General features: G+C 37.3%; 1 pseudogene; it reads right to left on the minus strand.

The window, feature by feature from the left end:
* Nucleotides 1-8,417: 8,417 nt before the first annotated feature.
* Nucleotides 8,418-18,138, minus strand: part of LOC109060646 — a 13,430-nt pseudogene continuing 3,709 nt past the window's right edge.

The following is an 18,138-nucleotide window of genomic DNA, read 5'->3' on the forward strand; positions in this document are numbered from 1 at the left end:
GTCTTTACATACTAACTTTACATACTAACTTGTTAAAAAAATGTAGTTTAGTTTATATTTATGGTGGGTGGTCAAAGTTGTGACTTGGCCAGTAAGCAACCACACAGAACACCCTCATAGTATAAAAATAACAAAATACAACATTGTATCATCCCACAATTTTGTGCTGTCTATTAAAAGACCCCTCCATATCTGATTCCCAGTGCAATATCTCTGCCTGTTCATTCAGAAGTATTGATGAGGTAGAGAATCTGCTATTCAAATTATTTCTTAACTTTAGGATTTTCCATCCTTCTTCCAAGGGATCTGACATTTCTGGGCTGTGATCTTCTTAGACCTTGATCATGATGCTGAGAGAATGTGGTAAGAATACATCAGCGGCGTATTGGTTACAGCCTATACATCTCCACAGCTTGACCGACAAGGTTTTCTCCACTCCCTTTGAGAGCTGTGAGAGAAGATAATGAATAAACACAGCCAAATGTCATGCTAATGCTAAGATCTGAGGATTACGTGATGGGTGCTAATAACCCAACCTACAATGCTGTTATGAAAAGAGGGGTGGAATTAGATAGGCCTATGAATGTCGTGGCTCTTCTGAATTACTGATTCTATCTCGGTCAGATAATACATCAGCGTGTGTGATTCGGCTTCACATAATGCTGCTGCTTTTAGACTGAGATAAGCACATTTTCAAAACAGACTAGTCGGTATAGGGGCACAACCTAACAAGTTTGGCTTTTTGCACATTAATTTAACACATGTCTGAGTGTCTAACTCTCCTATAGTCAGTCTGAATGAAGCTTGTTGGTTTAAGGCAGGGGTGTTCAAACCTGGTCCTGGAGGGCCGCTGTGCTGCGGTTTTGCCCCAACTCTAATTAAAAACTAAATGAAAACTAACCAGCCGGACAGTCACTAGAGTGAAGGGTTTGGGACTGTATAAGAGTTTCTTGTGATGCCATTAACTAATCAACATCGTTTGGTCAGGCCCTGCACTATCCATCCTAAATAGAATGTGAAATTAAATGTTTGACAAAGAATGGTATGGTGAAAAAGAATATGCCAAAAGTCCCCAGTTTCTGAAGTGTGGATCCGTGCACACTCAAACAGCTGATTGCACTTTGGAGGAGCATTTCGTTCAGATCTACAAACATGCTGGATATGCATGAGACTGACGGTTAAGTAGATATCAAGACATAGGGCCAGATTTACTAACCCCCTTATAAAAAAATTTTTTAAGCTCCACTTTTGGACTGCCTTGTGTTAAATCCTTTCATTATGTGCACATCACAAACACATCTAGACCTTGGAAGCATTCTTACACCCACATGAAAATGGGGAGTAAGTGCACACGCACCAGAACACAGAAATGCTCGCACACACATCTTACTTTTTATATATTATATAATATTATATAATATATATTATATAATTAATATATATTTTATAAATATTTTTATATTTCTTAATATCCATGTACTGCAACTACCCCTGGACATGCTGTATGTTGTTGTATGAATCTGTGGTATAAATATGACCGAATAAAAGCAGAAGACAACCACAGGTGAGCAGATGGAGTGGAGCTGATGGTGCAGGAGAGCACCAAAATGGCTCGGGCTGGGCAGATGTCCTCCAACGTGGAGCTGACGAGGCAGGTGACCACAAGGTGAATCAGACAGCACATTAACAGAGAGTACAGAGATGTTAGTAACAGCCTTTATGGCCGAAACAGGGCAGGCCACCCTGGCAGTGACAGGACAAGATCTCCATTCCCTTGCTCAAACAGACAAGGGATTCCAGCACGACCTCCTTCTCCATTACTAGAGAGGCAGAGGACTCATAAACAGCCTCTTTGACTGTTACAAGAGCACCAGAGTGTTCAAAAGTGGGTTCCACCACCTTAAGAGGAGCTGAAGCGGACGCCGCCACCTCGGGAAGAACTGGAGCGGTCTCTGGAGTGAACTCTGTAGTATGCCATCGGAACCAATGGAGCTATGCTCAACTTAAGTTTAGGATTCTTGAGTTGCTCAGGACAGTACAGTAAAGCATGCATATTGTATGATCTTATTTAGTACTATTTAGCAGATTCTGCATGGGGTTATGTGTGTTTAACTGTGTTAAGGGCTATTCCCTACAACTGCCCTTCTTTTAAATCGGCACCTGTCATGTTGTTTCTACTTTGTCGTCCCTGATAAAATTAGATAGCATACCTAGTTAAAGACGTCACGCTTGCCACTGAAAGGTATTCTAGTTTCTCCTAATTGGTTCACAGCTAGTCTTGGCAGATGAGGGAAAGCCAGTGATCTACACCCGCTGCACTTGTGAAATGATGTACTCGTGATGCTACAGACCCAGCAAACCCAGATGGTGCTTAATAACTATAATTCACTCGATTGATTCTGGATTACGGACACATGAAGGCCAGCCGGTCTGTATTTTGGTGCTTTATTAGCTACACTGACGTACTGGCAGTCGTTCTCTCCGATAGATCCAATCCAGTTTTCATGTGGAGCTTTTGCTGTATTTTACAATCAGTGTCTCAAGGCCAATTTCAGATTCATAGTCGCTGGAACCACAGAGAGCAATCTTGAGATAAGTGTGTCATGGAAAAATCATTTGAGAGTGATGGGAAACGAGCTTTGAGAGGACAGATGCATGAATCAAGAATGCTTTGTGCGTCCAAAAATAGGGGCTCTCCACAGTTCTTTAAATTGCCTAGTAATAGGAACTGACCCTTTTCTTTCAGTGGTTTCATTATAAGTAATTAAGTAAAAGAAAGAGCTACACCCGTGGGATTGTGGGAAAACGGCATATCTGCATTAAAGTCGTGCATGAGCTGCCACCCAGAAGGCCCCTCATAAAACACGCTGCCAAACCGTAATACTGAGGGCCGCGCTGTGGTGCCACTGAGAGCCCCAATCACAGCCTGCGGTGCCCATCTGAACGCCCAGCTTCTCAAACACCACGCCGGCAGTCTATTGTGCTACTTTCACACGATTTCAGGTCAGGAAAATAACATTTCTGTTATTATCGGACATTACAGTGTAGCCTACTAGTAAATTGTTTGGCGGTAACACTGCGTATTTCATGTTTCATAATCTCATGCAAATTGACTCCTGACTTAATGAGTAATGACAGCCAGACGAATGCATGCGCGGAGGGATGTCATTTATGCAAGCTCTTACCCATAGTCTCTGCTAATGTGGCATATCATTTATTTTGATCCTAATTAAGGGATCCGGTGAGAGACTGGAAAGATTCAGGCCGTTTCTCCAGTTTGATATACACTGCCATCTTGGGGTAAAAACAATGGTTGCAGCACCTATTCAAATGAAAAGTGATATTAGCACATTTTTGGTCAAATGGAATCAATCAGAAAAGGAAGAAAGCATCTGATCTGCATACTGATTTACAGTTAAAAATGACAAACACGGTTACTATTAACCCTATAAAGCTGACTCTATCATGGCTGACATCCAAGGCCTCAACATGACCAAAACTTTGCTGAAAAACATGTTGCACAAAAAAAGCTACATGCTTTCTGACGTCTGACTGATAGTTGATACTTTTTAGCAATTAAAAGACCTTCTCCCCTTCATGCTTCACGTGTCTTTTTACTGTAAAATCTTAAAAAAAATAAAAAGTAATATAGGCCTATTGTTAGTAATGTTATATGATGAACACTTGAAGTAACTTTACTTTTATTTAAATATCCATAGATTATTTTTTAGAAAAACAAAATCTCAAATGTGAGTCTCAAATATGATCATCAGGCTTTTGAGGATCGTTTATTTGTTCATTTTTCAGTAGTCATCATTGTATTGCATTGTATTATGTTTTGATCATAAAACTAAGCATTTAAATACAGTTTGATCTCACTAAGACATTATTGGAAGTCAGTGACTGATATTTATAGCATTTTATGTTAGTTACTGTTATAAAGATCTCACTGATTTACAGTATATTACAAGCTAGAATTACAATTCAATCTGAATAAAACCATGCTGTTTTTCCCTCCATATTCTCACTACATCATACTATATGAGCCATAAAAGCCTACGATAAAAGTAATATGGTGCACACATGCAAACTTTTAAGGTTCAGTAAACTGTTCAACTCTTAACAAAAATAACAGATCAAAAACTAGTGCTTGATTTAGGCCCAGGTTTTTAGTTTGTTTGTTTCCCCGCACTTGATTAAAGTGTCCATGTAAAACACTGTTCATGTGACTACAATTACTGACTGCAGTAATGTGTACAGCATTCAATCATGTTTAATTCCAAGCTAATTAATTAATGATTGCATACTGATTTCACGTTTTCTGTAACTGCAATGTAGCCTGGAAACTGTCATGTAAAATGTGACCCGATACACTTCAGTTAACCAACATGCTAAAGTTTGATTTCTTTCATAATCACGGTGTGAAATGAATGCATGTATTCACACGGCTGTGATTTGCTCTCACCTCTTTCACAACACCGTCAAAACTGGCACAGTCCACTTTAACCTCTGCCTGCACAGCGGGGACTTATTTACCCAAGTTTCTGGATGTAGTCAATGGTGTGGAGGAAGCATTGGTCCGGAACGAGGGAATACCTTGGAGGAGCGGCGCAGAGAAAGGGCCCATTCAAAGGTGGAATGACAAATAGGTGAGTCTGTTTACGTACACGCTGTTGACACAAGTATGCATTTGGCTCGGTGGGTTATTGCTGGGTATTTGGGAATAAATCTGAACCTTTCAAGGCTACTGGGGTCCTGCAACACAATGCCAATCTGTTTGGTTTAAAGCCACATATTTCAAAGTGATGGGTTTCCTAATGCCTCTTCACTGCTTCTTATGTTTTGTACTGTACCAAGTGTTTTGAAATGAGTACTGAAATCATTGTGCACCTAAAATTGTCATGTAGTGGAATAAATATTTTTTAATTATTATTTATTCATAATATATAATAGTATAAAATATCCTTAAAAAAAAAAAAAATTAGGTCATGTTTGAAAAAAAAAATTATGTTTTGATTATTTTTTTTTACTTCATGGTAAATGTTTTTGGCACTTATGTGTACACACACAAACACAAAAACATGATTAGAAATAATTACATGGTCCACAAGTGGAAACAAAATCTTACTGAAAGTAAATTTCAACCTCAAATTTGGAATATGACTTGTTTAGATTCATGGCTGTTGATTTTCACACATTTTTAAAGTAATGTTTTGGAAAATATGTATTTCATATGAAATTTTTAAAAAAAGTATTTTGTTCATCTTGTGCATCATAAAAATAAACATAAACGTGCGTGTGTGTGTGTGTGTGTGTGTGTGTGTGTGTGTGTGTGTGTGTGTGTGTGTGTGTGTGTTTCCATTTCAGGTGCCTTCTTTAAAAAACTGACTCTGAATTGAATTTACAAAATTATTTACAACAGTTTAAGTTAAGAAATTTGAGATTTCATTTTCAAGTCTAGGCTCAAAAAGTGGCTTAAATGTAATAAATGGATCATAACTCTTCAATAAATATAATTTAGTACAATGAAATCCCCTAAAAACAGGAAGAAAAAAAAATAAAAAAAAAACAATCAAAATAAATAAAGTACATTAATTTTATTTAAAGGGCTCCATCTGATAAAACTAAACTCTGGTGTTGGCAAACAAATACATGGCTTTCTACATGTCAATAGAAAGTCGTCCACTCAGTTTTCTTTGGTTTATCAGGTCTCAGTCATATACAGAAAACAAGGGGATTTGTTTTTTTTTTTGTTTGTTTTTTTTTTAGCCATGCATATAAAGAGTAGCATGACCCTACATTATAGGCCTGATATAACTTGAGTCAATGATAAATGCTTGCTTGGATTTCAGAGGTCAAGTTGTATTCACCATTCCAGGATACAGTAAAACATGAAAATACCAATAGTTTGTTATAGCATGGCAGTCTGTTATTGTAGCGACACCCTGAGATCTTGTTGACTTGTGCAAGCAAAGCAGAAAATACACCATTTGGGCTCTATGATGCCTTAAAAATGTCATCTCAACAGCTCACTAGTTCTGGAACAGAGCTTTTATGTTTAAAACATTGTAATTGTAAATGCAAAAGCATGCAGGCCTATAGAAATGTTACTGATTGAAGACATTCTTGTGGCATTACCACAAAGGCTTTTGCCAGATGCAGAAACTGCTGATCGTGGAGGTTTTACAGTTGCAGCGGACTTTAAATCTTCAGGCATGTCAATGTCCATGCTGATACTAATGCATTTCTACCAGTTTTATTTAATATTATTGAAAAATGAATATTGAAAAATGAATATTGTCAGCGCTGCTAGCATTGTGGGCAGCATGCCAACATACATTTGCTGACAACTGAGTGGTCACTCGAGAAACAAATGTCAGCATTGCAATCTCTTGCAATATTAAAAGGGTTAGTTTATACAAAAATGACATATCTGTCATCGTTTACTCATGCTCATGTTGTTTCAAACCCATAAGACTTTGTTCATCTTCAGAACACAAAGTAAGATATTTGTAATATTCTTTCAACATTTATGTTTATCCATTCAAAGTCCATGCAACCAGAACTTTCACACATCAAAAACAAGATTAAATCATCTTGTGCATCAAGCAAGCACGGCTGAGCTTCCTTGTTTACCATGTTTGATGAGCTCTATGTATGTGTTGATCAGTGTTAAATTAATCAAATAATGATTAAAAGCCTATAAATTAAATCCGTTCATCATATAAAGGGATTATATCTCTTCAGAAGACTTGAATTCATTTGGATTACTTTTACAAAGTTGTAGATGAAGAGAAGTCTTATGGGTCTGGAAAGGGTACAGTAAGGTGCCCTTGTGAAAAAGAGCTTCCCTTAATTGTATTTGATCTGCACTTGTAGTGTACTTTTTTTTAAACCGTACTTATAGAAATTACACAAGACATTTTAATAAGTGCACTTTTGTAATAATGTAAAATTAAAAGTTGTACTTATGTTTTGATTCGTTTTAGTATTGGTTTGATGTGCTTAGAAGTAGACTTATTTTGATGTGTTGACTAACATACTAAAGCATAACTTTAAATATAGTGTTATTCGATATTACATTGCAATTACATTTTAAGTTAATTTATATTATATTTTACATTTATATATTTTATATTTGAAATGTACTTAATCATTACAAATGTGTAATTACAAATATATTTAAATGCAAGATATACAAGTTTCAATAGAAATTACATTAAATATATTTGCCCTAAATGATTTTCAGTACATTTGACAATGCAATTAACCATATTTCTAAGACAACAGAAATATGCAATTACATATAAAGATTAAGATTACGTCACAAAGGTCAAAAACACTCTTAATTTCAACTAACTACATTAAATATAAATGTAAACTATAATCAATAGTTTCAATAATCAATTAAATGTCAATTAAATGTCAAAAACATTCAGCTTGCACTCAAGTATATTCTTTTAAAATATATTATTCCCATATTAAGTACACTCTATAAAGTGTGCTTTACTTCTTTTTAACAAGGTAAGTTTTGACAGAATTTTTAATTTTTGGTGAACTGCCCCTTTAATGCGCCACGCCAGCCTTAACGACTGCAATTAAGCTGTGTCAAATATCCCTTTGCCTGTTGAACATCTGTTATCTACAATCTCATTTCAAACACAAGTTCTTTTTATTTCTTCACTGTAAATAAGGCTTCATTTCCAATCCTGGATGATATTTTGGTCTTGTGGTGCTTGCACTCGTAACAGCCTTGGGCTTGCCAGTGTCCCTCAGGCTTCTGGGAAGATGAAATAGTGCGCTGTTTCAAGAGGAGCACACTGCTTCAGCCACAGGTTTAAATTAAGCGTGGTGGAGCAGCGTTGGGAGGGGAGGCCTCAAACCCCCTCTGGCCACATAGGAAAGAGAATAACTCATGTATGGCAGCATGAATGCGCCGGCTGATACGCTAAATGTAAACAAGAGGAGAGACACGGTAAGCGAAGGGTCAAGTCGTCGCACACGTATCACTTGAGCAGGGCACGGTGCACATTCTGCCGAGCTTATTTTGGTCTTGCTTTTCATTTCTGGTTTCACACCACGACACACAAATCAAATATTAATGAGCAATGTGCGTCAGAAAAGAAGGCAGGAAAGTTTGTTTCCACTTTAGAGTGCCAAAAAGAGAAAGAAAAAAAAACACTTGGTTTACCTTGATAATTTCTTAAAATCTTCCTACGTTAATAAACAAACAGGATCTCATTATTATGCTATTCTTGTCACAACTGTTCCTCCAGCAAAGAGGAGGAACATATCTCATTCATATCTCATGTCTTCACAATGCTGATCAGACTCATGAAACAAGTCATCTGTTTTGTATGTGCATGCGTGTGTGTGTGTTGTCAACAGCAAACATGGCAACATACAGAGCCCGACCGTCCCCTTAATGCCAGTGTTGTCCCTTCGGGGATCTGTGTTTGCTAGCAAAGACCCTTCATCAGTCCAGTCTAAGTCCCCTGCTCATGCTTTCTGTGGGCCTGCTGGAATTCCTGTTTTGCTTGGGCCAGCATGTCCTTGTAGAATTGCAAGCCTTCTTTCTTTTCCTTCAAGGCGTTCTTTAGAGCGGTTCTCAAGGATTCATTTTCTTCTAGTTGCAGTGCCAACCTGTAAGGACAAAAAATGCATTTAGTTACTGGTCTGAAGCAAGCAGTTTGAGAGAGCATCACTATTACAATTGCTCATATTATGTATAATGCTTTTAACTTGTTTAGCATGGTAATGTACATGGCATTGTTAATGTGTTTGGTCTTGCCGGAATAGATCTACAACGCTGCTGCTGCTACAGTGAAAGAGCAAGTACAGAGATTTGCTACTGCCAATACACCCACAACATACTGCTGTGAGCATGTAAGAAATACTTCTGCTAACATATATATAAAATAACCCACATATAACATGTGTAAAAATCACTCTGTAGCAGATCTATACAGGTGGAGCTGGGGAAGGTGGAGGGTTTCTGCAACTGCTACAGTAACCACTAGCTGAGTATTTGAATGAGCAGTGAGCTCATTGGGTGCTGATGCAAAAAGGAAACAATCAGTTGTGCCATGTTAATGATGTGATTATATCAGATTGCGCCATCTAGAGTTTCATGACAGAACACTGTATTTATTTTACAGCGATGAATGATACCCAGTGTTGCTAGTAAGTGCTATCATGTTTTAAGTGCCCTCATGTTCTAAGTTGAGGGTATACAGAGAGAGCTGCTGCAGGAAAAGTGCATGATCCAAGTTCTCCTAATCACACGAGACATGCTTTATATTAAGCGCTTCAAGCTAAGCCTACAGTTTAAAGCCACTCGTCAAATGCGTGTGCTGTTTAATTTCACAATGCATTTATTTTATGTTTGACTTCAAAACCTAGGTACATACTGAACTGCCAACCGTCACTGTCATTTAACTTCAACATAAAGGCAGTTTCAATAAATAAAGGCCAGTAAACGTATCCAGTAAATCTGTAGCGTAAAGCTGCAAGGTTTTGCTAGCAGCGGGAAGGTGCCATCACATTAACGAAATTTCAAAAGCATTTCACGTGCAAAAGGTCTATGATATATTGTATATTGTCAACAGTGTTGTGATTTATGAAGCACGACTCACACAGAAGCCATTTTCAAAGCAAACAGTTTTTTGTAGGTCAACACTGCAAATCGAAGTTTGACCTTGAACACGTGTGACCAAATTGAACCCACTGCAAAATTTGCATGGGATAGTCTTTTACCCTCACTTAAATTTCCAGATCTCATGGATTCCTATATAAATTTCACTTCAGAACTAAATAACTTTGTATTTTAAATTCTGCAGATTTTCTCTCACAATCAGGGCAAAATACTGTGAACAAAATGAGTAATTTAGTGATCTAGATACTGGACATGTGTACTTTATATCCACTTTTCCACTTTCAGGGCAAAACCTTATTCATTGCTTAACTGTTCCATTAAAAGATAATAGAGCTGCTTATACAAATGCGTCAGACATTGCCTTGGTAATGCAAATGTTTACAGATGGTACAGTATGAGATGTAAATGGTCACTGCTTTATAGAGGATGATAAGATATTATGTTTGCGTTGCTCGAATAGCACGCTTGACCAGCTACAGTTGGAAACTAGTTGCCAGGAAATGAACAAGTGACCAATCCTGAGCGGCGACATGAATATACTCGTTCTACCAGCACGGTTCTCCAGTATGGAAATCCAGGCTGAGAATGGTTTGTAAACATGCAGTGCTGAAACAAGCTCAGGTGGAAATAACTGTAACCATTCCTTTACCGTTCTTAGAGCTTTGGCTCAGTGGTGGAAAACCAGCTTATTTGACAGTTGCTGAAATATCTTTTAGTACTAAAATGAGTTTGCATGTGAATACTAAGTTTAGGAACAAAAGTCGTACCGTGCTTTGAGTTCACCAAGTTGAGCATCACGGGTGACATCAGAGGGGCTTCTGGGAGACGAACCCTCCTGTTTGTCAGGGAGACTCAGAGTGCTGCCTGAGCTTCCTACATCAGGCCAAGAAAATCCAAAGGATTTCAGTTCGAGATTGCTTTTTGATCAAATATTCAATGAACCTTGGATTTTACAATGGATTTTTCAGTGAGACTCCAACTATGAGAAATATCATTCAAATTCAGTCTACATGAGGTCATACAGAACCTGTTCTACTCCTATTAGACGTTTGCAGACTCGCTTCTTTCCTTAAGTCCAGTTTGGCTTTCTCCAGCTGCTGCTCCAGTGAGACTGAACGCTGCCATTCCAGTCGGAGTTTCTGCTCAGCTTCTGCACACTGGTGCTTCGCCTCTTCTTCACTGTAGCATAAATTAAGACAAACAGCCATTCCCTTGAAAAACCCATTGCCATTGCTTAGTCCATATGCCAGAGTTTCCCAAATGGGGTTTAGTGAGGGAACTGCAGGGGGTTTGTGAGTTGATGAAAAGCTAGTAATTCATAACATTGACTGTAAGATTAAAATAAAAACAAGGGGCGGCACGATAATTACGATATCGCTTGCTGCAATTATCAAATCAAATCCTGTGATTTAATTAAATAATGCAGAGTGAAGCGGGAGCAGCTTGTGATGCGGTGTTTTCAGCGTTTCAGTTCACAGTAAATGCAGTGAATAAAATGCAGTTTAAAGTACATATGGGAATGCAACGTATGCTAGGTTTACTTCATTTTCATATTTTGGAACGTTTTTGTTTTTTGAAAACAAAATTTACAGCATTTCACCTGTATCTTGCCAAAATAAAAGCTTAAGGATTTGAAAAGTTAAAGGCTAGAGGATTTGAAAATTTGAATATGAAGAATTAATAATAATTATATTTATTGTTATTATTATTATTATTCAATAATAATAATTATTATAGACAAGCTACAAAGTCAAAATAAAACATTATCTAGATTGTCTTTTCATATTTATATAGTTAGGAATGTCCTGTGACCATTATCCATCATCAGAGAACAGTGAAAATGCAAAGTATTAAAGGGTTAGTTCACCCAAAAAAGAAAATTGGCCCATAAATTACTCACCCTCAAGTCATCCTAGGTGTATATAACTTTCTTCTTTTAGATGAATCCAGTCAGAGTTATATTAAAAATGGTCTTTGATCTTTCAAGCTGTTAAATGGCACTCAGCGGGTGTTGCAGTGCTTCAGTCCAAAAGAAGTGAAATAAAAAGCGCCCATAAATAATAAAAAGTGTCTCACACAGCTCCAGTGGGTGAACAAAGCCTCCTGTAGGGAATCGATGCATTTTTGTTAGAAAAATATCCATATTCAAAATGCAATAATCACTTTACTGTAGCTTGTTCCAACAGCTGTACACGGAAGCAGCTCTGAGCTGATGAAGTATGAGATCAGCGCTGCGCATGCGCTGGAGAGTCCTGAAAACCAAAGTTTGTTTACAGGAGCAAAGGAAGCAAAGTTTCCTTACTTTAGCAAAGGAAAACCAGTCTTCTCTTGGCTTATATCGAAATCCTTCAACATTCTTCTTTACATATCCTTTTTTTACACTTCCAATCAGTGACCGTTGTTTTGTTTTGATCTCTCCCATGCGCTCCCTCGTGTGTCACTTCTGAGCAGCGCATGTGCAGTGCTGACCTCCATACGTCATCAGCCCCAAAACTGCTTCCGTTTACATCAGTGAGCACAAGCTACATTAAAGTGATTATTACATTTTGAATATGGATATTTTCTTACAAAAACGCATCAATTCGCTACAGAGGGTCTTTGTTCACCCTCCGGAGCTGTGTGTATGAGACACTCTTGTTTTTATGGATGGGTGCTTTTTATTTAATTTATTTTGGACTGATGCATGCAACACCCTCTGAGTGGCATTAAACAGCTTGAAAGATCATAGACAATTTTTAATATAACTTGGACTTGATTCGTCTGAAAGACGAAAGTCATATACATCTAGGATGACTTGAGTAATTTATGGGATAATTTTCATTTTTGGGTGAACTAAACCTTTAACGTAAAATCTCACACAGGGACTTCAAGTAAATATTAAATGGGTTTGGCTGACAAATCATTTTGGGAATCCCTGACATCGTTACTGTTGAAGCTTTTGAAATATTCTTTTATTAAGCAGAATAAGGTGGTATTAGGTAACAGTGGGTGATTTTAACAGCATTCAAAGGGACACCGTACACCTATGCTCTTTTCAAACATATGTAACGTTCTTTCATCCATGGAACCCTACTGAAGATGTTTTGAAGAATGTTACTCATAACATAGTCATTGATTTTGTCCTACCTGGTTTGCTGTACTTTGGTCAGCTCCAGCAGTCTGTCTCTCTCCACACTGGCAGCTTGATAAAGAGCCTTATACTCAGCACACTGAGCCTGGAGCACTGGGATTTTAACAGCACACTCTGGACAGGCTGCTTGTGCATCTCTGAAATAACATGCATTGCCTTCACTCACGTTGCTGTATTAGATAGCAGGAGATACTGCAGACTGTAGGAAGTGTGAGTGTGTGTGTGTGTGTGTGTCAGAGGTGTAAAGAGAACCTGAAAATCATACTTGAGTAAAAGTACAGATACCTTACAGTGAAAATTATTCCACTACACGTCACACATTGGACATACAAAGTCACCAATTCCAAAACAACTTGAGTAAAAGTCGTAGAGTATCTGATTTAAACAGTACTTATGTTTTTTACTTACAATAAATGTAGGCTCAAATATGCACTAGTCAAAGAGACATGCAAGTGAAAAACTGTTACATTGTGGAGAAGCTGGTGGCAGAGGAAAGGACCTATGTGCCGGTATTTCATTAAAACTAGTACGAACGATTACACCAAAAACCACAGGTAACAAGGACCAGAATGATGGGCAAACTGATAATCATTACACTCAACAACCCACAAGGAACTAAAGAAACACTAGGGCTATATATACACAAGGGGCTAACAAGCCTAACAACATAACAAGACACACCTGGGGAGACTAATCAAGAGGAACCAATTAACAAACAGACTACAAACTAACACCACAGGAGACAGAAAGTGACATAAAAGTCCAAGACATGGCACAGAGAACATGTAACAAAAACAAGAAAGAGCTGATTTGTGAAGAGAGCCTCTTGTAACTGCAACACTCATTTCAAATGTAGTGAAGACTTCAGATACTCATTCCAAAATACAGTAAAGTAGAGAGTAAAAGTTGCTAATCTCTGATACTCAGTAAAACTACAGAGCATCCAAAAAGATACTCAAGTACAGTAATTAATCACATTTACGCAAATACTTTACACCTCTGGAGTGTGTGTGTCTGTGAGCAAAATGTTTAGCCAGAAAATCACAGTTTATTTGTTGTCGACTAAGAATGATAATACCTGGCAGAGTTTGACTCCCTGCTGTTCTCAAGTCGTGATTTCGAAGGTCTGATGTTAGTTTGACTCTTACACTGCTCCAGAAACACAAAACATGCATAAGCAGGAGAAAGAAAACAGCGCTGATGATGTGATCGGACATGTCATACCATGAGGGCGAGTTGCTGGATCTCCTGCTCCAGCTCTTTGACCTTGTTCTCCTTCTCTGAGACCATGGCTCTGAGCTGCTGGATGAGCGAGGCGTGCTGCTGGGCCTCGCTGTGCAGATGTCTCTCCAGGCCCTGCTGAGCCTCCTCACGCTGGGAGCCGTTCTGACTTAGATGCCCGAGCATGGCCTGCCACTTGGCCTGCTGCTTCTGTCAGAGGAGCGAGTCAGAGATCAGCCCTGCTCAAATATTTCATATCACCTGCCAAATCAATATTCAATATCACCTGCTTGTGTTGGAGGAGGGAGTCAGAGGTCATTCGTCTATTTGGAATTTTATGTTCTTTCTGGTTCATACATACTGTTTGCTATTCCTGTTTGTTTGTTATTATTTACAAGAATATCTATTTACAGTATATTTACTATTTACAATAATGTTTGATGTCTTGCATTAGATTTCATAAAAAACACGGTGATACTTTAGATTAGGGAACACTTTTCACTATTTACTAATTACTTATTGCCATGATGTATATTGCTAGCATTACAGGCTATTTATTAGTACTTACATTTTAATCCCTAGTTCTGCCTGACCATATTCTGGATCCCTTTACCCACCCGATACCTAAACATAACTACAATAACAACTACCTTACTTACTAATAAGCAGCAAATTAGTAGTTTTCTGAGGAAAAAAACTCTTAGCTAATAGTGTGAATATGTGCTGTTTAATCTAAAGTGTTACCAAAATTCTGCTCATACTGTACATATCAGATCATTTAGATTATAAGTTGTTATTTATTCATACAAAAATATTTATTTAAATCTATATTTATGTATTAAATACTGTATATACAGGGTAAAAGATCATTATATATTTGTTCATTGTGATTTTTAATGACATTGTTAATATTAATAAATAGGGTTGCAAAGGGGTGAAAAATATCCAGTAAATTTCCAGATAATGTTATAAAAATCCCTGAAATGTTTTCCGAAATTTTGGGGAAATTTTTTCAACCTTTTTGCAAACACTATTAATAAATAACTATTAATTGAACATTGGAGTATTTTAATATATCACTGTCTAATTGTTTATCTTGAACCTTGTGTCTTTTAGCAGCTTATATGTGTTGGGTTCCAAAAATTGGATTTTAGAATTTTAAATGTTCTTCACACTACTAAGAAGAAATGTTCACATGAAAGGTCTTTCGGAAAATCCAAAATAAAACCCCCTTTTGCAAGTTTTGTTTTTAATAGTGTATATATTTACACATTCTGTATAGGGGGTGTCACACAGTCATTCAAGAATCTGTTACCAATAAGGCATCGACCAGCTCATCGTCGTGTTTGCCTTTATCCAGCAGAGTGCTGATCTGGCTCTTCAGGGCTTTGACTTCTGTGCTCAACACTTTGTTCCTGGATTTAGAGGCCTCCAGTTTCTTCTTCGTGTCTGAGTGCTCTTCAAGCAGAACTTCATAATCAACTGTGAGCTTCTGCAAAGACACGTCATTATTTAAATGCTATAACATAAATGGACCCATGAAGATGTTTAATCAGCGTGCACAACCTCCAGTGTCTCCTTCCTCTCCCTCTCTATGTGACGGATGTGGCTGAGGTTTCTGTCATGAGTCTTCAGTAGGCCTCCCGTTCCCGTGATCTCCTCATCCAGGCCGAGGTCACACAACTGCTTCCTGTGAGAGGACTGGCTCAGCTGCTGGTTCCAGGTCACGTATCTTCAGTGTATAAAATGTTTAACAGTATTAAGTGACCTATAAATACTATGAATACAGCAGAGCAGATTCTACTAATTGGTGAAACCATGGAAGCCTGTTTCCACCACGGATAATAAAAAAGACAAAAAATAATAATAATAATAATAAAAATGTTCTTACAATTCAGACTTTTTGTCACAGTTCTCAGAATTGTGAGATATAAACTCAGAATTTTATATCTCGCAATTCAGACATTTGCAAGAAAAAAAAAAGACTTACAGTTACAATTATCTTTTAATAACTTTTCATATTTTTATCCTGTAGCAGAAACAAGCTTCCATATAGAATGGTTGTTTCAAGCTAACTTTAATTCTGTCCAATGAGTTTGTGATTAATGGATAACGACTCTTTAGATACTTTTGCAGTATCTTTTGCAAAATATAACAGCATTTCTTTGTAACTGCAAGAAAAATTTCAAGAATTGTGCAATATTAATTCATAATTGCAAGAAAAAAGTGAGAAGAGTGAGATCAAAAGTTGCAGTTACTTTTATTTTATATTCCATGGTAAAAAAAAAACAATAACAATTGTTTGGGTTTATATGTCACAATTCTGTTTTTATCTCATAATTCTGACTTTTTTCTCAGAAATGCGAAAAAAAAATTCTGAACTGCGAGATATAGATTCTGAATCACAAGAAAGATAGTCTAAATTGTAAGATAGTTGTGAGAGATAATTGCAATATGTGACCCTTACGTGACATCTTAAGTGTCATTTTTTTTTTTTATTTAGATTTATACATCACCTGAAAGCTGAATAAATAATCTTTCCTTTGCGAAATGGTTTGTTTGTGTTTTGTTATGTTTGTATGATATTTGTCTATTTGAAAATCTGGAATCTGAGGGTGCAAAAAAAATCTAAATATTGAGAAAATCACCCATAAAGTTGTCCAAATTAAGTTGTTAGCAATGCATATCACTAATCAAAAATTAAGTTTTAATATATTTGCGGTAGGAAATTTGCAAAATATCTTCATGGAACATGATCTTTTCATAACATCCTAATGATTTGTGGCATTAAAAAAAAAATCTATTATTTTGACCCATACAGTGTATTGTAGGCTATTGGTACAAATATCCCTGTGCTACTTATGCCTGCTTTTGTGCTCCAGGGTCACATATATAACCTCAAAATTGCGAGATATAAACTCTGAATTCGGCCCTGTCTTTCTCGCAGTTTGAGTTTACATTTTGTAAATCTGAGTTTCTCACCATATCTCGCAATTTGGACTTTTTTTGGAATTATGAGAAAAAAGACTTGAAACTCAGAACTGAAAGGTAAAAAAAAGTGTATTTTGCATGATTATGAAACAGCAGTTTTGCTTTGCTTGTAAGAAAACTTTCAAAACAGAATAGCCATTCTCAATGCATGAAAGCTGATTAACGTGTATCAGTATCTAAAACAAATCAGTCCCGCTTAAAGTTGAGCATGCAGGCTCCGGCTATGTTCTGAAGACTCACTCTGTTCTGAAGGGCGAGGATCTGCTGAGAACGGCCTCTCCAGCCTCCCGGGTTACACAGTAACTGCTGAATATTGACGTCCTCACCCACCTCACAGCTCAACACCTGACAAAACAGTTCCACTACATCATCACATGAGTAAAAATGATGCTTACTGAAACCCTTTACTGTGAACAAACCTTGTGTGCTATTTTGAACTCTTGTTTGAAGGTCTGGATCTGGTTGCGGTATTCAGTCACTTTTAAGTTGGGCTGTAGATAGTTTCTCCTGCAGGGATTTTACTACGGGCTGTTCTACACAAAAACACATTGAAAAGAATGTCATTCAAAACAGTTACAAATGTCTAATCATGTACCAAATGATGATCAACACAATATTACTTCCAAGATGGTCGTTCTCAGTCCTTGAATCCTGCTTTTTGGTCATCTTCTTGCCAGGATTTAAGTAACAGTGTGGCCTGAAGCTAATAAAACAGAAGTGATATTGATGAAACACCACACTGAGAACGAGCGGACAAAAGCAACTTTCAGTGCATCATGCTTGTACCACAAAAAACATCTGAAATCAAAGGAGTTAACGATTCTGTTTTCTCTTTACCTCTTTCTCCAGTTCTTTGACTCGATTGTTTGCTTGTTTAGTTTTGGTCTTCTCTCGTTCTATTTCAGCAGCTAATTCTCGATTCTTTTTGGACAGTTCCACGATTTTGGTCGCTGCTGCATCTCCTGCCAGACCAGCAGTACCTTCAGAAGGAAAGCACAAAAAAGAGCATCACACACTCATTTAATAACCAGACAGATATATAAAAAAAAAAACATATATTTGTTTACTGCACTTAATGTATGAATGGCATTGCATTAGGATGGCATGACAAGTAGCATCTTTCAAAATACATTTTGTTATA

This window comes from Cyprinus carpio, chromosome B5 (genome assembly GCF_018340385.1).
Source record: "Cyprinus carpio isolate SPL01 chromosome B5, ASM1834038v1, whole genome shotgun sequence".
Classification (NCBI taxonomy): Eukaryota; Metazoa; Chordata; class Actinopteri; order Cypriniformes; family Cyprinidae; genus Cyprinus; species Cyprinus carpio.